Source organism: Pseudophryne corroboree, chromosome 1 (assembly GCF_028390025.1).
Source record: "Pseudophryne corroboree isolate aPseCor3 chromosome 1, aPseCor3.hap2, whole genome shotgun sequence".
NCBI classification, from domain to species: domain Eukaryota; kingdom Metazoa; phylum Chordata; class Amphibia; order Anura; family Myobatrachidae; genus Pseudophryne; species Pseudophryne corroboree.
This window is the reverse complement of record NC_086444.1, coordinates 906,211,581-906,228,222: the sequence shown is the minus strand read 5'-3', so window position 1 is coordinate 906,228,222 and position 16,642 is coordinate 906,211,581. Positions and strand designations below refer to the sequence as shown.

Genomic DNA, 16,642 nt, shown 5'->3' with positions numbered 1-16,642 from the left:
AGCCGCTGTATTGTGAGATGCCTGTTATATATGCCAAATTGTGAGTGTACATGCTGTTTAAATGCACTTATTTTATTGGAGACATACTTCCCTATTGTGCGCCTCCTTATTTCCTTACATATATATACATATATATATTTATATATATATAAATATATGTAGCCATGTGGTGTTTAGGTTGGGGAGAACCCTAGTACACATAGGGCCTAATTCAGAGGTGATCGCTGAAGCCCTTTGTGGGGTGTGCTCGCGTAGCAGGCGCACTGCATGTGCGCACCTAGTGAGATGCGAAAGCATCTCACTGGTGCGATCACCTCTGTTTGACAGGCAGAGGCGGTCATGGGGCGGGAGTTGGTGTGCCAATGGCATTAGAATAGCGTTGGGGGTGCGGTCTGGACAACGCAGGCGTGTCCAGACCGTTGCGGAGGTGGGTCGTGACGGCTGCGTGACGTCAGACGCAACTGCTACGACCCAAAACATGGTGGGCAGCTGCCTGCCAGAACAGCTAGGCTGCTCAGCCAGGAAGCTACTCAGTGGGTGCGAAAGCATTGCCGCCATACGTTGGTTTTACACCTGTGCTGGTGGGTGGGTAGGGCCTGACATGCGGGGTGGACTAGCCCTGTGCTGGGCGTCCACCCGCATGTCAGAGAATCTGATCGTAGATGTGCTAATAATCGGGCCCATATTAACATAGTAACATAGTTATTGAGGCTGAAAAAAGACAAAGGGTGGAAGTCAATTGTTTGAAAAGTCGGTTGGGTGTATGTTTTTTCCTGTCTATTAGATAGGAAAAGTCAGACACCCAACTGACTTTTCAAACAATTGAATACCCCCTAAAATGTCCATCTAGTTCAACCTTTTTAATAATTCTTACACATACATAAAATGCGGTGGGGTTAGGCAGACCCTTTTCTGTCATATTAATGTTTGCACCAGAGTTTTGACTGTATAAAGTATATATTTGTTATACAGGTTGAGTATCCCTTATCCAAAATGCTTGGGACCGGAAGAATTTTGGATATCGGATTTTTCCGTATTTTGGAATAATTGCATCCCATAATGAGATATCATGGCGATGGGACCCAAGTCTAAGCACATAATGCATTTATGTTTCATATACACCTTATACACACAGCGTGAAGGTAATTTTAGCCAGTATTTTTAATAACTTTGTGCATTTAACAAAGTGTGTCTACATTCACACAATTCATTTATGTTTCATATATACCTTATACACACAGCCTGAAGGTCATTTAATACAATATTTTTAATAACTTTGTGTGTTAAACAAAGTTTGTGGACATTGAGCCATCAGAAAATAAAGGTTTCACTATCTCACTCTCACTAAAAAAATTCCGTAATTCGGAATATTCCGTATTTCGGAATATTTGGATATGGGATACTCAACCTGTATATGTTTGAGTATATATATATATATATGTATATGTTTGAGTATATAAACAGAGCGGTGTATGGTGGGCCATACCCCCTGATGAAGTCTATGCGACAAAACGCGCTGGGAAAGGCTTGTGGACTGGAGACACACTGATGTCACGATCTGTTTTCTTTGCTGTGCCAGATATTCGAAACCTGGACCGCGAGTATCCGCTTCAGACGCCTGCGAACTGTTAGCTTTTTTTTTTTTTACTTTGACCAACATGCTAGTCTTCACAGCCAATGCCTGGATGTGACAATGAAAGTTGTGGGCTGGAAACATACATTTCCATCTGTACAGTTTCACATAATTACGGTAGTTGTAGGTCATGCGTCTGGGTGTTGCAATGAATTTTGCATACGACTTGATGACCTTTTACAGTCTACAAGAAGTCTTTCTCTGTTGCAATTTTGCGACTTGCTCTGAAAAGAGCCGGATTAAAGCTATCGGGGGCCAGGGGGAACTTCAAACAGCGGGGCCCCTAACAAAGAGGCAGGCAGATGAATTATATATATATGTAAAATTCCAATTACAAGATTGCATCAGGATAAAAAAAAAAAAAAGAACAACCAATACAGCTAGCTTACTTTTTGTTCTGCTGCTGGCATAGGCTGCTAATGACATAGGAGAGCGAGAGCTCATTCCTCCATGCAACCTTCGTTGGCCTGGCCTGCCTCCACACTTCTTCCCTGCAGCTTGCGTGCCCAGCCAATGATTAAGCTTCAGGTTGGTACTTCACACACCATTGGACACCTGAGCCGTCGCTCAGCTGTCCTGGACTTCTATGCAGCACCGCAGATCAAATCGGTAACAGAGATCCAATCTGTGGCGGGAGCCCTCTTTTAGAAATGGGGGCCTGGAGTACTTACCCCCAGGGCCCCTACCTTAATCCGGCTTTGGCTTTGATAGCAAACATTTCTGCTGCAGTGCACACACTGCAGATTTCAGCACCTGTGCTGTTTGGACACAGCCGCACAAGCAACTTAAATCTTATATCTCACTCAACAAGCATGAACCTTAAATATATGTGAATTTCATTTTTCAGTCTAGTCTTCCAGGTCTCATCAGGGCTGGATCCAAAGTGTCAGGCCTATTTGTGGCCATTAAAACTTTTATATTTCTCTGCGATCAAAACCATCCAACTGATTACTTCCAGCATAGTTCACCCCCAGATCCATCATCAAAACAGGCTCCACCAATAGCATCAATGTAATCAAAGAAAATAAGGCAGGCTTTGTTTGTCCTGGCCATCTCAAACAAATCACGCACCATTAGAGCATCATCTCCAACTGGACCAGTTCTGAGCCAATGACTCTGATGAAGCAGGCATCAGTCCTGTTAGCAACTACACGAGCGCAAACTGTCTAACCTTTCCTGGACGGCGAACAGAAGCACTCCTTTGGGGGGCTCAATACCTAGATTAACAATTTGCTTAGGATGGTGGAAAGGAGTTTCCACAACTTCTCTTAATTTTTCTATCTGTTCTCTGTGGCCCCAACATTTCTATATGCCACATCAGGTTTCTCTTCCACCTGCATCATAATCACTGTGGGATCAATTTTTGGAGGGAATGGTATGTGGATCTGGTACATGTTTCTATGCAAACCAACTCTCATTCCTTCCTCTATATCAGTATTGGCATCCTGGTCACTGAGGTCTACCACAAACTTTGCAAAATATTTATTATATACTTTGTGTACAGTATATCATCTGCCATTTCTTTAATTTGATGAGAATACATGCTTTGTCCATAGGTTTCCAAGGTTTGCAAGGAAATGTCTCCCTCATTCAATGCCCGTATAGGCTTCTTCTCCTTCTCCTCCTTTGTAATCCGCTGGTCGGAACCACTCACCCTGAGGCACCGATGGGGAATATAATTCTCAGATGTAAAATAAAAGTAACCTCATTTGCATGGTGAATTTCAGATTTACAGTAGGAGCTGATTCTGAGTCACATGCAGCAGGTTGTGTCTGCATCTTTTGTTGGTTCATGTCTACAATTGTATGCAATTCCAGTTGTAAAGCGCAACGGAATTTTCTGGGCTATATAAGAAACTGTTAATAAATAAAAAAAGCCCTTCCCTCGTGTTCAGCCATATGTCTGAATCAGTAGCGGATCTTGCCACGGGCAAGCAGGACTTTTGCCCGGGGCGCCGCCTCTCGGAGGGCGCCGGCGCCATCTGGAAGGCGCCGCACCATGGCAAGATCCGCTACTGTGCCCCCCGCTGTGTCCTCCGCTGGTCCCCCGCTGTGAAGGGATGACGTCATCGCGCACCGCACAGCATTGTGGTACTGACACAGACGGTCATATTTGAACTCTAGTGTCTGTGTATGCTGTGCTATGGAAGAGATGTCATGACGTCTCTCCCATAGATCATAGGAGAGGAGCGGCGCCGGCGGAGGTCTGCAGCAGTCGGGAATCAGGAGCGGGGATTGTAAGTATTATTTTTTTTGTGTAAGCAGCGCTACTCTACAGGGGGCACAAATGGGGGCACAACTCTACAGGGGGCGTAACTGGCCACGCCCCTGTATGAAGCCACGCCCCTATTTTCCACCCGGGGCGCCAAAAGAGCTAGAACCGGCCCTGGTCTGAATGTGCAAGGACTAAGATGCCCACTATGAGCATCTTTATACACTCAAAGGGCCTGATTCAGAATTGTACGCAATCCAGTAGCAGCTATGGCTAATTTTTGGTAATGCCCTAGGAAGCTTCTTGTGTAAATAGACACCTCTTTCATGGTTCTGTGATCCGCTGCTGCGTCTAAAGACATAGGGGGTAATTCAGACCTTATCGTAGCAGCAAATTTGTTAGCAGTTGGGCAAAACCATGTGCACTGTGGGGGGGGGGGGGGGTGCAGATATAACATTTGCAGAGAGAGTTAAATTTGGGTGGGTTATTTTGTTTCTGTGCACAGTAAATACTGCCTGCTTTATTTTTACACTGCAATTTAGATTTTAGTTTGAACACACCCCACCCAAATCTAACTCTCTCTGCACGTGTTACATCTGCCCCCCCCCGCCCCCCCCTGCAGTGCACATGGATTTGCCCAACTGCTACCAAATTTGCTGCTACGATCAGGTCTGAATTACCCCCATAGTATGTCAATCATGCTGCAGCTTAGGGGACACTGGGAGCGATCTTGCAGCCGCAGATCGGCATATGTGCAATACAGAAGCTGTGCATGCACTGATCACCACACATTGGAGTTGAACACAGTTGCATACAACTCTAAATCAAACCCAAATACCACTTTGGTGTCTACTTGGATGCAACTATCGGTCACACCGTAGCAACTTGCATCAGCCCCATGCTAGGTGCAGATGGTCTATCAGAGTATGACCTCCAGTATAAATGCTTATGCATCTAAATTTGCAACCACTAGAATGACACAATCATGGCACCCCCATAACCTGCCCATAAGATGCATCAGGCTCCAGTTTTCCACCTTCCTGTTACTCCCCAGGAGTGCCCTATGCATTTTAATTTGTGAGACCCTAGTGCTGTCCCAGTCTAGTGCGCATGCGCATGTCTCCAGAAAAAATGGTGAGGTGGCCATTTTCCCAGTGATTTCTTACTGCACATGCACGAAATGCAGGGAAAATAGCCACTGCACCATTTTCCCATGGTTTCTACAGCACTGCTGTTGCCGAAGCCGGACTGTGGAGGGTAAGTATTGGAAATATGGGTGCGTAACTGGAAGTGCCTCCAACTAAGGATCAGTTCTCTCTCCCAACTAAGTCATGCATCATCTGTCAACCTTCACCAGTAAATGATTCTGTCTCAGCCTGTCCTTTCGGAAAAAGTTATATTACTCACAGTTCTGTAATTGTACCTACAGCTGGCGTGAGAGCAATTTACCTTGTAAGCTATGATGCAGCCTAGGTATATATAATAGCATTATTTGGAGTCAGACTTGATCTAAGTTACTTATGTTTATGATTAAAGAATAATTTTGTGTAAATTTATGGTCTGTCTGTTTTAACAATTAAAATTTTACTTCATTTTTAATAAAGCATATTTTTTTTTTGTTTGTTTTATATCAGTCCTGGAATTGATCATTAATAATACTATATACATTTCTTGGTAATCTGCTTCTGGTCCCCTTCCCTCTCCTTGTCTGTTTTTGTATACCTTCCCCCAGTTTTTCTTTTCATTTCTGAAAATAACAAAATAAATAATATATATTCGTGTATGACATTTTTCCCACAGCACCATAAATATTTTTTTCTTGTCTATGTTAAAATCCTCATGGATTGCTGTGAGAACTTTTTTCATTTCATTACTTGGAGTGGGCATAGGAATGTACTTCCTTGATGAAATGCAAGATTAAGATACAAATGGGTAGTGATCAAAATATACAATGAGAACCAAAGACTTCCAAGTTCAAGCTGGTACAAAACTAATGTTTTGAGAGGGGAAAAAGCCATGTGCGCCTGAGCGCCCCCCCTCAGCAAGGAAAACCCATCTATCCGGATTCAATAATTTGCCAATGGATGCTGTCACTCTGCCCAACTTCTACCCTTGATCTCTGCTAACTTCCCTGTAAATGCAGTCATTTGTTCTGCAAGCGTACAGTATGTGATCTAGGCGCCCTTGCACAATTAACAGGGTGTGGTGGTAACAACGTTGATTTGTTTTGCCTTACATTGTAGGTAGCTGTTGTGCTCTTCATAAGTTACCTCTGTTTGCCAAATTAAAGACATTTGGGGGTCTATTCATGTAGCATTGAAAAGCCCTGTTTTGCGTTAAACAGGCCTTTTCTCTGCCTACTTCAATTCACAGAGCGGGTTACCGTGGAGAAGTCTCTGACTCTCCAGCAGTACCCCCGCTCTATGCCTGAATCGCATCACCATACCTTTGTAAGGTGAGTGCGATTCATGAAGGTGCGGAAAGCTCTGCTTTCCGCTTCTCCATGGAGTTCAGGTTCGCCATCTCAGGACGGCGTAACCTGAACTGTGGTGCGGAGATGGCAGGGAAGCTCAATGCTTCCCTGCTCTCTGCTCGGCACCTGGCGCTGGCTCCACCCCCAACCTCCCAGCAACCACTGCGGCCTGCTGGGAGATCAACAACCTGCGCATGCACAAAAGGGCCCGCCGCTGGACTCCGCGCATCGCAGGGAGGGACCGCTGGAGATGACCTCACCGCAGGAGCCCAAGACACCGCAGCACATCGTCGAAAGGGTGAGTATACATGAATTGCTACTTATTACAGCTATACATCGCATCGAAGCTGATGTATACTGATAAGTAGCAATTCTGTTTTCGTTTTCTTAGTGAAGAGACCCCTTGATGAGTACAGTTGAACACAAGTACAGGTCAATGGATGAGTCAAATATTATAGCCTAGCTGCTGTGTGGCTTCCAGTTGAAAAATTGATTGCAAAAAATATATATATATATTTTTATGTAAGCCTAATTATGTGTGTTTGTTACATTACATATTATTTTAAAACTCAAATAGTTTAGTTTAACAGCTGTCATTATTAACTTTATATTATTGCGCAAGGGACAATGGAAGATCAAATGTATGTTACTTGCTGCATCTGCATTATCCAATCTATATTTATGTGTTTGTTTGTGCTTAGAATTGTGTGACCGAAACCAAAAATGTGTTAGTTGCCGCATCTGCATTATCCGAGCTGTGTTGATTGTTTGTTTATACTTATAGTCCTGTGACTGAAACAAAATAAACAGTTACAAAATATGTCTTCATTATGAGTGGTGTCAGATGAGCTATTACAATGGTCTGACATCGAGGTCAAAGTCATATCCTGTTTCAGTTCATCACCATTACAGAGGAGCATTGCCATGAAACTAAAGTATAACAGGATCAACAAGCCACATCTGCTGGACCAGATAAAAGTAATTGAGAGATGTCATAAATTCTGCCTCCTAGTAAAGAAGATGAAGCTTTAATGTTTGGCACATCAATTACGTGGAGGATCACAGTTAATGATTGCAGGAGACATAGCTCTTTTTATTCCATGCCAGCAACGTTATTCAACATCTATTTATGGCAAAACTTGGTGGTACTCATATTGGTTTATTTATTTTAAAATCTATGATAATGCTATACAATACCTTTACAGAATCCCCCAGTTTGTGCAGTTTACACAAACAGATAGCTGAACAAGCATGATACAAAATCCTAGGGGAGTAAGTCCGCAAAACTAGACTTATGTTAGTGACTAAAAGATAAAGAACACAGCCAAAACAACAGAATGGGCCTATTTATAAGGGAGTGTAATTTATGCTTTTGGTTATAAATGCATTCGCAGCACCTAATATTGCCATCTCATTCCACCAATTTAACAAACATTAAAAGTACTTTATCTATAATTGAATTTATTAAAATCATTAGTGGGGCTCTCTCTAGCCTTTTAAAAATACCCAAATGATATAATATTATTGTTAGTGTAATTAGTAAAATGCACACAATGCAAATAACAACTGAAGAACTGAAATATAGAAGGGGATAGATGTTCTTTTCTCCAAAACAATGAATAAAGGTGCTATACTCATTTCACACAAAATAAAATATGAACAAAATGAATGTACAGTACTCAAATTCATAACCTAATAAATACATAGGTGTGATGGTGTTAGGGTTAGAAAAATGGCGACCTTAAATGCTCTGAGTGTCCTTTTTACGTTGAGTGGCCTAAAACCGTACGCCATATTGGACATAAAGGTCTAACTCAGTGGTTCACAAACATTTTGTATCACAACACCCTAGAGTATCAGGTTTTTGTACATGGCACCCCAAAAGGCCAAAAGTTTCTTATTGAGAATATCAGAATAAAATATGAAATTAAGTAAATTGTGTTTCTATGTCATCCATAGGTTCAGTTATGTGGTGGTCAGAGGCGTAGCTAGGGTTTTTGGAGCCCAGGGCAAGATCAATAATGGCGCCCCCCCAAAAAAAAAAAAACTACAAAAGGAAAGTATGTGCACACGCCACCAGTGTCACTGTATATAAAGATGTCAGGGTATATATGTATAGATGTAGGTGCAGTGGTCGAAGTAGAATTTTTGAAGGGGGAATGAAAAAGTGTAGATAGCAATTATGGCCCTCATTCCGAGTTGTTCGCTCGGTAAAAATCTTCGCATCGCAGCGATTTTCCGCTTAATGCGCATGCGCAATGTCCGCACTGCGACTGCGCCAAGTAAATTTGCTATGCACTTAGTAATTTTACTCACGGCTTTTTCATCGGTCTGGCGATCGTAATGTGATTGACAGGAAATGGGTGTTACTGGGCGGAAACAGGCCGTTTTATGGGCGTGTGGGAAAAAACGCTACCGTTTCCGGAAAAAACGCAGGAGTGGCCGGAGAAACGGAGGAGTGTCTGGGCGAACGCTGGGAGTGTTTGTGACGTCAAACCAGGAACAACAAGCACTGAACTGATCGCAGATGCCGAGTAAGTCTGAAGCTACTCAGAAACTGCTACGAGGTGTGTAATCGCAATATTGCGAATACTTCGTTCGCAATTTTAAGATGCTAAGATTCACTCCCAGTAGGCGGCGGCTTAGCATGAGCAACTCTGCTAAAATCGCCTTGCGAGCGAACAACTCGGAATGACCTCCTATGCGCGTGCTCCGGAAAAGGGGCCGTGGTCACTCAAAAGGGGCGTGTCCTTCAGTGTAGTAGGACCCCTTATACTATCTAGTACTGGTGCCCCTTTCACATTATAGCACACAGTATGAGACGAAATTCACATTACCCCACACGGTATGAGCCGAAATTCACATTATAGCACACAGGATGAGCCGAAACTCACATTACCCCACATGGTATGAGGCGAAATTCACATTACCCCACACGGTATGAGCCGAAATTCACATTACCCCACACGGTATGAGCCGAAATTCACATAATAGCACACGGTATGAGCCGAAATTCACATAATAGCACACGGTATGAGCCGAAATTCACATTATAGCACACGGTATGAGCCGAAATTCACATAATAGCACACGGTATGAGTTGAAATTCACATTACAGCACACGGTATGAGCCGAAATTCACATAATAGCACATGGTATGAGCCGAAATTCACATAATAGCACACGGTATGAGCCGAAATTCACGTTACAGCACACGGTTTGAGCCGAAATGCATGTTACAGCACATGGTATGAGCCAAAATTCACATTATAGAGTGTGGGGATCCTACCCCCTTAATTAACAATGCCTGTGGGGCACTGTGGTGAGGGGAGCCTACCCCCTTAATTAACTAATCGTGTGGGGCACTGTGGTGAGGGGAGCCTACCCCCTTAATTGACTAATTGCGGAGTTTAGCAGCAGAAGGGTTGCAGCGGTTTCTCACCCCAAGCTGCGGCGCTTCTGCCACCTCCGACACTCCACATCTTCGGCGCCACCCGGGATGCAGAGCACCGCACCGGGGATGCACCCTTTTCAGTGTGGTCTGCTGCGCTCTGAAGGGGTTCTTCTCTCCAGCTGCAGGATCCTGATGTGCGCCGTCCTCCCCGCTGTTACTGCCATGGTAAGCATTAGTATCATTTACCGCAGAGACCATTTACTGAGGCATATGTATTAAACTTCGGGAACTGAGATGCCCTTCTCACCGTACAGCTGTGTGGCCAAGCAGCAGCATGCTGGATATCAGCAGCCGAGGGTGCGAGCTGTACATACTTGAGGCAGCTGGATATTCAACAGTGCTGAGAGCCTCCAGAGCCCGCACCTCCGGAACTGCAGTACACTCGGCAGAGGACACCCATCTCCCGAACCCTGTGTAGCCCAAAGCCGGAGATTGGCAGCATGTTGAACGCGGAAGCAGAAGCCGCTTGTTGCCGGTCAACATGCTGCTGATCTCCGGCTTTGGGCTCCGCACGTACCTTACAGCCCACACCCTGGGCTGCTTATATCCGGCATGCTGCCTCTGCTGGTGGATTTCCACCCGCCCGGCTCGGCCACCCAGCTGGATGGTGAGTGAGAAGGGCATCTCAGTGCCCGTGGTTTAATACATATCCCTCGTCGGTAAATGGCCATTAGTACATCCCGCCCACACACACAGACTCCCCCACCCCCTTACTTACACATACACACACTGTAGATTACACACACACAGACTGGCCACCCCCAAACCCCACACACACCCACTCAGACTACACACACATTCTCATACTTTCCCCTCCCCCACACACACTGGTCTGCAATAATTTACACACACTCATACTGTCCCACACACACGCACACTGTCCTGTACCCCCCCTCCCTCTCTCCCGACAGGAAAGTTTAACTGTTTAAAGTTTAACTTTTAACTGTTTGGCCTGCCCTGCTCACCTGCACCTCCCTCCGAGGCTGCGCACCCCCGAGGCCGCACACGCACCTCCGAGGTCGCGCACATGTGCGCGTGTACCTCTGAGGTCGTGCACGTGCAATGTAGACTTTGAGGGGGGGGGGAGTAGGGGGAGGCTCCTGGCTGCCGCTGCCTGTACAGTGTGACAGGCACAGCAGCCGGGGCTGGGGAGACAGGGATAGCGCTGCGGGTAGCGTCTGCGGAATCCCTGTCGCATGGGGTGAGCAGGCCGTGCAGGTGTCGGTGGCGCCCCCCTCTACTGGGGCTGCCATGGCGCCCAGGGCACGTGCCCTGCTCGCCCCATGCTAGATACGCCTCTGGTGGTGGTAGACAGAATTCACTTCTGTTTGTCCGCATATTTTATGATTAAAAGCTGCAAGCAATGATTTTGCCTATTACAATGTCCATAAATAATTTGAATTGGTTCTGGACCATCAGCCCAGGGCACCCCTTCAAGGGCCCTGAGGCACCCAGTTTGGGAACCTCTGGTCTAACTGTTGATTTGCATTTACCACACTATTTATGCATCTCAGAATTTAATTTGTCTTTGCAGTTGCTGTCTGGCACTGAGGGTTTGATTCAGAATTGAGAAAAAATCTAAAAAGAGCAAGTAAACTATGCACCTGGGCAAAACCATGTTTCACTGCCGGTGGGGCAGATGTTAAACATGAAGAGATTATTAGCAGTGCTGTAACTAGACATTTTAGCGCTGTGTGCAAGAAACCACATCGGCGCACCCCAGATTTAAAATAGGGCCAGTGCGCGCCCTAGACTTCAGGTGGGGCCTGGCCACAAAAGAATACCAATTCATATTACGCTGCACTGTAGTCTCCATTATTCAAATTACGCTGCACAGTAGTGCCACTTACATACACTATGCCAGGTAGAGCCCCTTTTATACATTATGCCAGGTAGAGCCCATGTCACACATTACGCCAGGTAGAGCCTATATCACACATTAAACCAGGTAGAACCCTATTTTACACATTACTCCAGGTAGAGCCCCTAGTACACATTACGCCAGGTAAAGACCTCTTTTACACATTATGGCAGGTAGAGTCCTCTTTTACACATGGAAGGTAGAGCCCCCATTTACACATTACGGCAAGTAGAGCCCCCTTTTACACATTACGGCAGACAGAGCCCCCTTTAACACATTACGGCAGGTAGAGCTCCCTTTTAAAAGTTACATCAGGCAAAACTCGCTTTTACACATTATGGCAGGTAGAGTCCCCTCTTACACATTACGGCAGGTAGAGTTCTTCCCGGGTGAGGGGAAATACCTATATACTGTGTATTGGGGGGGTACATGTCTGGGACTGAGTCTGCTGTTATTGGTCCAGGGAAGGGATATCTCTCATTCATGATGTATTATTGGTCAGTTAATATGCAAGCAATGTCCAGCCTTGAAGATGCCATCATAGGGATTAGCCATGCTGTCTTTCAGGAAGTTCTTTGTTCACTGTAGAATTGTGGCTTCATATTCATACATTCAATCACAACTAATCGTTGCAATGTGCTACAATCTTCCCATAGCTATCAACTTAACACACTCATTCCCCTGATCACTTTAACACCAAGCATGACATGTTTATCTTGTTCCGTTCCAATAATACATATATATATGATGTTACACTCTATTATATAAATAATGATGCTAAACATGTTTTGTCTATGTGTTGTATGAAATATCTGTTGAATATATCTTTGTGGCTTGTCTGTGTTAATGCGTTAGCTACCATATATCGCTGTGCATGCTGCGTGTATGCGCACGCACAGAGACCCATTTGTTTGGAGTTTGTATGCGGTGTGTATGTAATATTTTTGACTTTGACAATAAATATATATACTGTATATATATACTGTATATACATATATATATATATATATATGGCAAATACCACTGACTCATCACAAAATCTCCTGAACCATAAGGACTAGGAACTTGACATTAGGACTGCAGCTTGCTTTTGTGATGTAGGCACTCGCTAAGAAGGGATTTTTCAAAAGTCCACCACCAAAGGGGTTAAAAGGGATGAGATTATTGGGAATTTCCCCCTCACAGAGGACAGTTACGACAGCACACCCAGCAGGGGCTATAAAGAATGCATGGTGTCGGTGATACCAAGTCGGGAAAGGGGGAGGACACAATGCTCTGTTCCTGGACTTCCTCTCCTGACTGGAAATAAGTTGGTTAAGTTTATCAACAGTGCTTGTCATAGTCCCTCTCTTTAATTAGGACTATGTGAATAAAAACATTGCAGGAGTGGCAGTTTGGTCTAGGCATGATCTAGCTGATGCTGTACTTACCATAAATATATGGCCAGGGCCGGCTCGAGGCACGTTCGACATGTGCGGCCATGTGGGGCGCCACCCTCAGTGGGGCGCGCTGATTTCTCTTGGCTATCCAGGTCCCTCTCTGCCTGGGCTTTTATATTATTAATAGAGTGCCGGGTCCAGCCATTTACTTCCGGGTAGGAGGGAGGGGGCAGGGCTGACAGCACCCGGCCATGTGTGTGCTGGGAAACCACTGAGCAGCAGCCCGGTGCGGACATCCCATCAGGGATGTGATGACTGTGTCCTCCTCCCCTCCCTTGGCCAGGTACCCATACAGATCCACAGTGAAGTACACACTGCCAGCCTGTGGCTCCGGATCGCAGCCATGCTCAGCTCAGCCAGGCCGGGCTCAGCATACCAAAAATAGCCAGGCAGCCTGACAGCAGCACACCAGAGGGGGTTCCAGGCAGTCTGGCAGCAGCACACCAGAGGAGGTTCCATGCAGTCTAGCAGCAGCACACCAGAGGAGGTTCCTCGCTGCCCTCCAGGGCATGCAACAGAAATCTTGGGGCCGGTACAATAATATCTCTGGGGCTCACCACCCCCACAGAGTCCAGACAGAACAAGGAAGGGTGGGGAGGAGGGCGAAGCATCGAGCTTCCTTCTGGGGCAGAACATGACTTAATTCCCACACACGCCGGTGATCTGGATAGGTGACCTGGGGCAGCCAGTGGGGTTTACTGGAGGGGGGCAAGGTCGGAGGGCGTGTCAGAGTTATGAAATACTGTCATGGCAGCCGCTGCACTGCCGCAGCAGCCATCATGATTACTGCCCAAAACCTTGGGGCCCCTCTCAACATTAGGGGCCCGGTACAGGAGTCCCCTTTGTTCCCACCTGTCGCCGGGGGTTCTGCTGCCCTCTCACCTCTCTCCGCATCTATTTGAAGGTAAGTGCTGTTATGAGGTCATCATGTGGGGGCCAGGGGAGTAAAGATATCATCCTTTTGTCTGTACTTTTGCTTCCCCAATGCATTGCGTGCCAGCAGCACCACCTCCTCCATAATTCTCTCTTGTCCTGTCCCTCCAATCTCCTCTGTCCTGTCCCTGCAGTTACCTCTGTCCTGTCCCTCCTGTTACCTCTGTCCTGTCCCCTCTGTTCTGTCCCTGCCTCCTCTGTCCTGTCCCTGTCCCCACTCTCCTGTCCCTGTCCCCACTCTCCTGTCCCTGTCCCCACTCTCATGTCCCTGTCCCCTCTCTCATGTCCCTGTCATTACCTCTGTCCTGTCCCTCCTGTCCTCTCTATTCTGTCCCTGCTATTACCTCTGTCCTGTCCCTGCCATTACCTCTGTCCTGTCCCCTCTGTCCTGTCCCTGCCTCCTCTGTCCTGGTCCTGTCCCCACTCTTGTGTCCCTGTCATTACCTTTGTCCTGTCCCTTTGGACCCTGCCATTACGTCTGTCCTGTCCCTATTGTCCCTCTGTCATATCCCTGCCTTCTCTGTCCTGGACCTGTCCCCACTCTCGTTTCCCTGTCCCCACTCCTGTCCTGTTCCTACTGCCCCCTCTGTCCTGTCTCTGCCTTCACTGTCCTGGTCCTGTCCCCACTCGTGTGTCCCAGTCCCCACTCTCATGTCCCTGTCATTACCTCTGTCCTGTCCCCTCTGTTCTGTCCCTGCCATTACCTCTGTTCTGTCCCTGCCATTACCTTTGTCATGTCCCTGCCTCCTTTATCCTGGTCCTGTCCCCACTCTCATGTCCCTGTCCTCACTCTCGTGTCCCTGTTCCCACTCTCATGTCCCTGTCATTACCTCTGTCCTGTCCCTGCCATTACCTCTGTCCTGTCCCTTCTGTCCCTGCCATTACCTCTGTCCTGTCCCTATTGTCCCCTCTGTCCTGTCCCTGCCTCCTCTGTCCTGGTCCTGTCCCCACTCTCATGCCTCTGTCCTCACTCTCGTGTCCCTGTTCCCACTCTCATGTCCCTGTCATTACCTCTGTCCTGTCCCCTCTTTTCTGTCCCTGGCATTACCTCTGTCCTGTCCCCTCTTTTCTGTCCCTGGCATTACCTCTGTCCTGTCCCCTCTTTTCTGTCCCTGGCATTACCTCTGTCCTGTCCCTTCTGTCCCTGCCATTACCTCTGTCCTGTCCCTATTGTCCCCTCTGTCCTGTCCCTGCCTCCTCTGTCCTGGTCCTGTCCCCACTCTCATGCTCCTGTCCCACTCTCGTGTCCCTGTTCCCACTCTCATGTCCCTGTTCCCACTCTCGTGTCCCTGTCATTACCTCTGTCCTGTCCCCTCTGTCCCTGCCATTACGTCTGTCCTGTCCCTATTGTCCCCCCTGTCCTATCCCTGCCTCCTCTGTCCTGGACCTGTCCCCACTCTTGTGCCTCACTCACTCCTTGTCCCCACTCTTGTGTCCCTGTCGCCACTCTTGTGTCCCTGTACCCACTCTTGTGTCCCTGTTCTCACTATCATGTCCCTGTTCCCACTCTCGTGTCCCTGTCATTACCTCTGTCTTGTCCCCTCTTTTTTGTCCGTGCCATTACCTCTGTTCTGTCCCTTCTGTCCCTGCCATTACGTCTGTCCTGTCCCTATTGTCCCCTCTGTCCTGTCCCTGCCTCCTCTGTCCTGGACCTGTCCCCACTCTTGTGCCCCACTCACTCCTTGTCCCCACTCTTGTGTCCCTGTCCCCACTCTCGAGTCCCTATCATTACCTCTGTCCTGTCCCTGCCATTACCTCTGTCCTGTCCCCTCTGTCCTGTCCCTGCATCTCTGTCCTGGTCCTGTCCCCACTCTCGTGTCCCTGTCCCCACTCTCATGTCCCTGTCATTACCTCTGTCCTGTCCCCTCTGTTATGCCCCTGCCATTACCTCTGTCCTGTCCCTGCCATTACCTCTGTCATGTCCCTGCCTCCTCTGTACTGGTCCTTTCCCTACTCTCGTGTCCCTGTCCCCATTCTCATGTCCCTGTCATTACCTCTGTCCTGTCCCGTCTTTTCTGTCCCTGCCATTACCTTTGTCCTGTCCCTGCCATTACCTCTGTCCTGTCCCTATTTTCCCCTCTGTCCTGTCCATGCCTCTTCTGTCTTGCTCCTGTCCCCACTCTCATGTCCCTGTTCCCACTCTTGTGTCTCTGTCATTACCTCTGTTCTGTCCCTGCCGTTACCTCTGTCCTGTCCCTGCCATTACCTCTGTCCTGTCTCTGCCATTACCTCTGTCCTGCCCCTCCTGTCCCTACCACTACCTCTGTCGTGTCCCCTCTGTTCTGTCCCTGCCTCCTCTGTCCTGGTCCTGTTGCCACTGTCATGTCCCTGTCCCACATACACAGAAAATAAAGCACTGTCAATCTAAATGTCTATTGATAATTTTAATATATAAATTCTTTCCGTATTTTATTGTAACCACAATGTAGCCGTAATATAACAGATGCCATCTTCAACACACACAGCTTTATATTTGTATCACTAATCACTGTATTAGCAACATTGTAGCGATATCCCAGTTAAGGTCCTTACACACACTAAGCCTTCTGCATGCTGCGCTATTTCTAATACTTGTACTCTTGGTTTGCATGAACTAACATTTATAAATTGTGTTTATGTGAATGGATGACACTGTGAG

At 46.9% G+C, this 16,642-nt stretch overlaps 1 pseudogene; it reads right to left on the bottom strand.

Moving 5' to 3' along the window:
• Positions 1–702: 702 nt before the first annotated feature.
• On the bottom strand, positions 703–10,395 carry LOC135050141 (26S proteasome regulatory subunit 7-like; annotated as a pseudogene).
• Between the last annotated feature and the right edge of the window lie 6,247 nt (positions 10,396–16,642).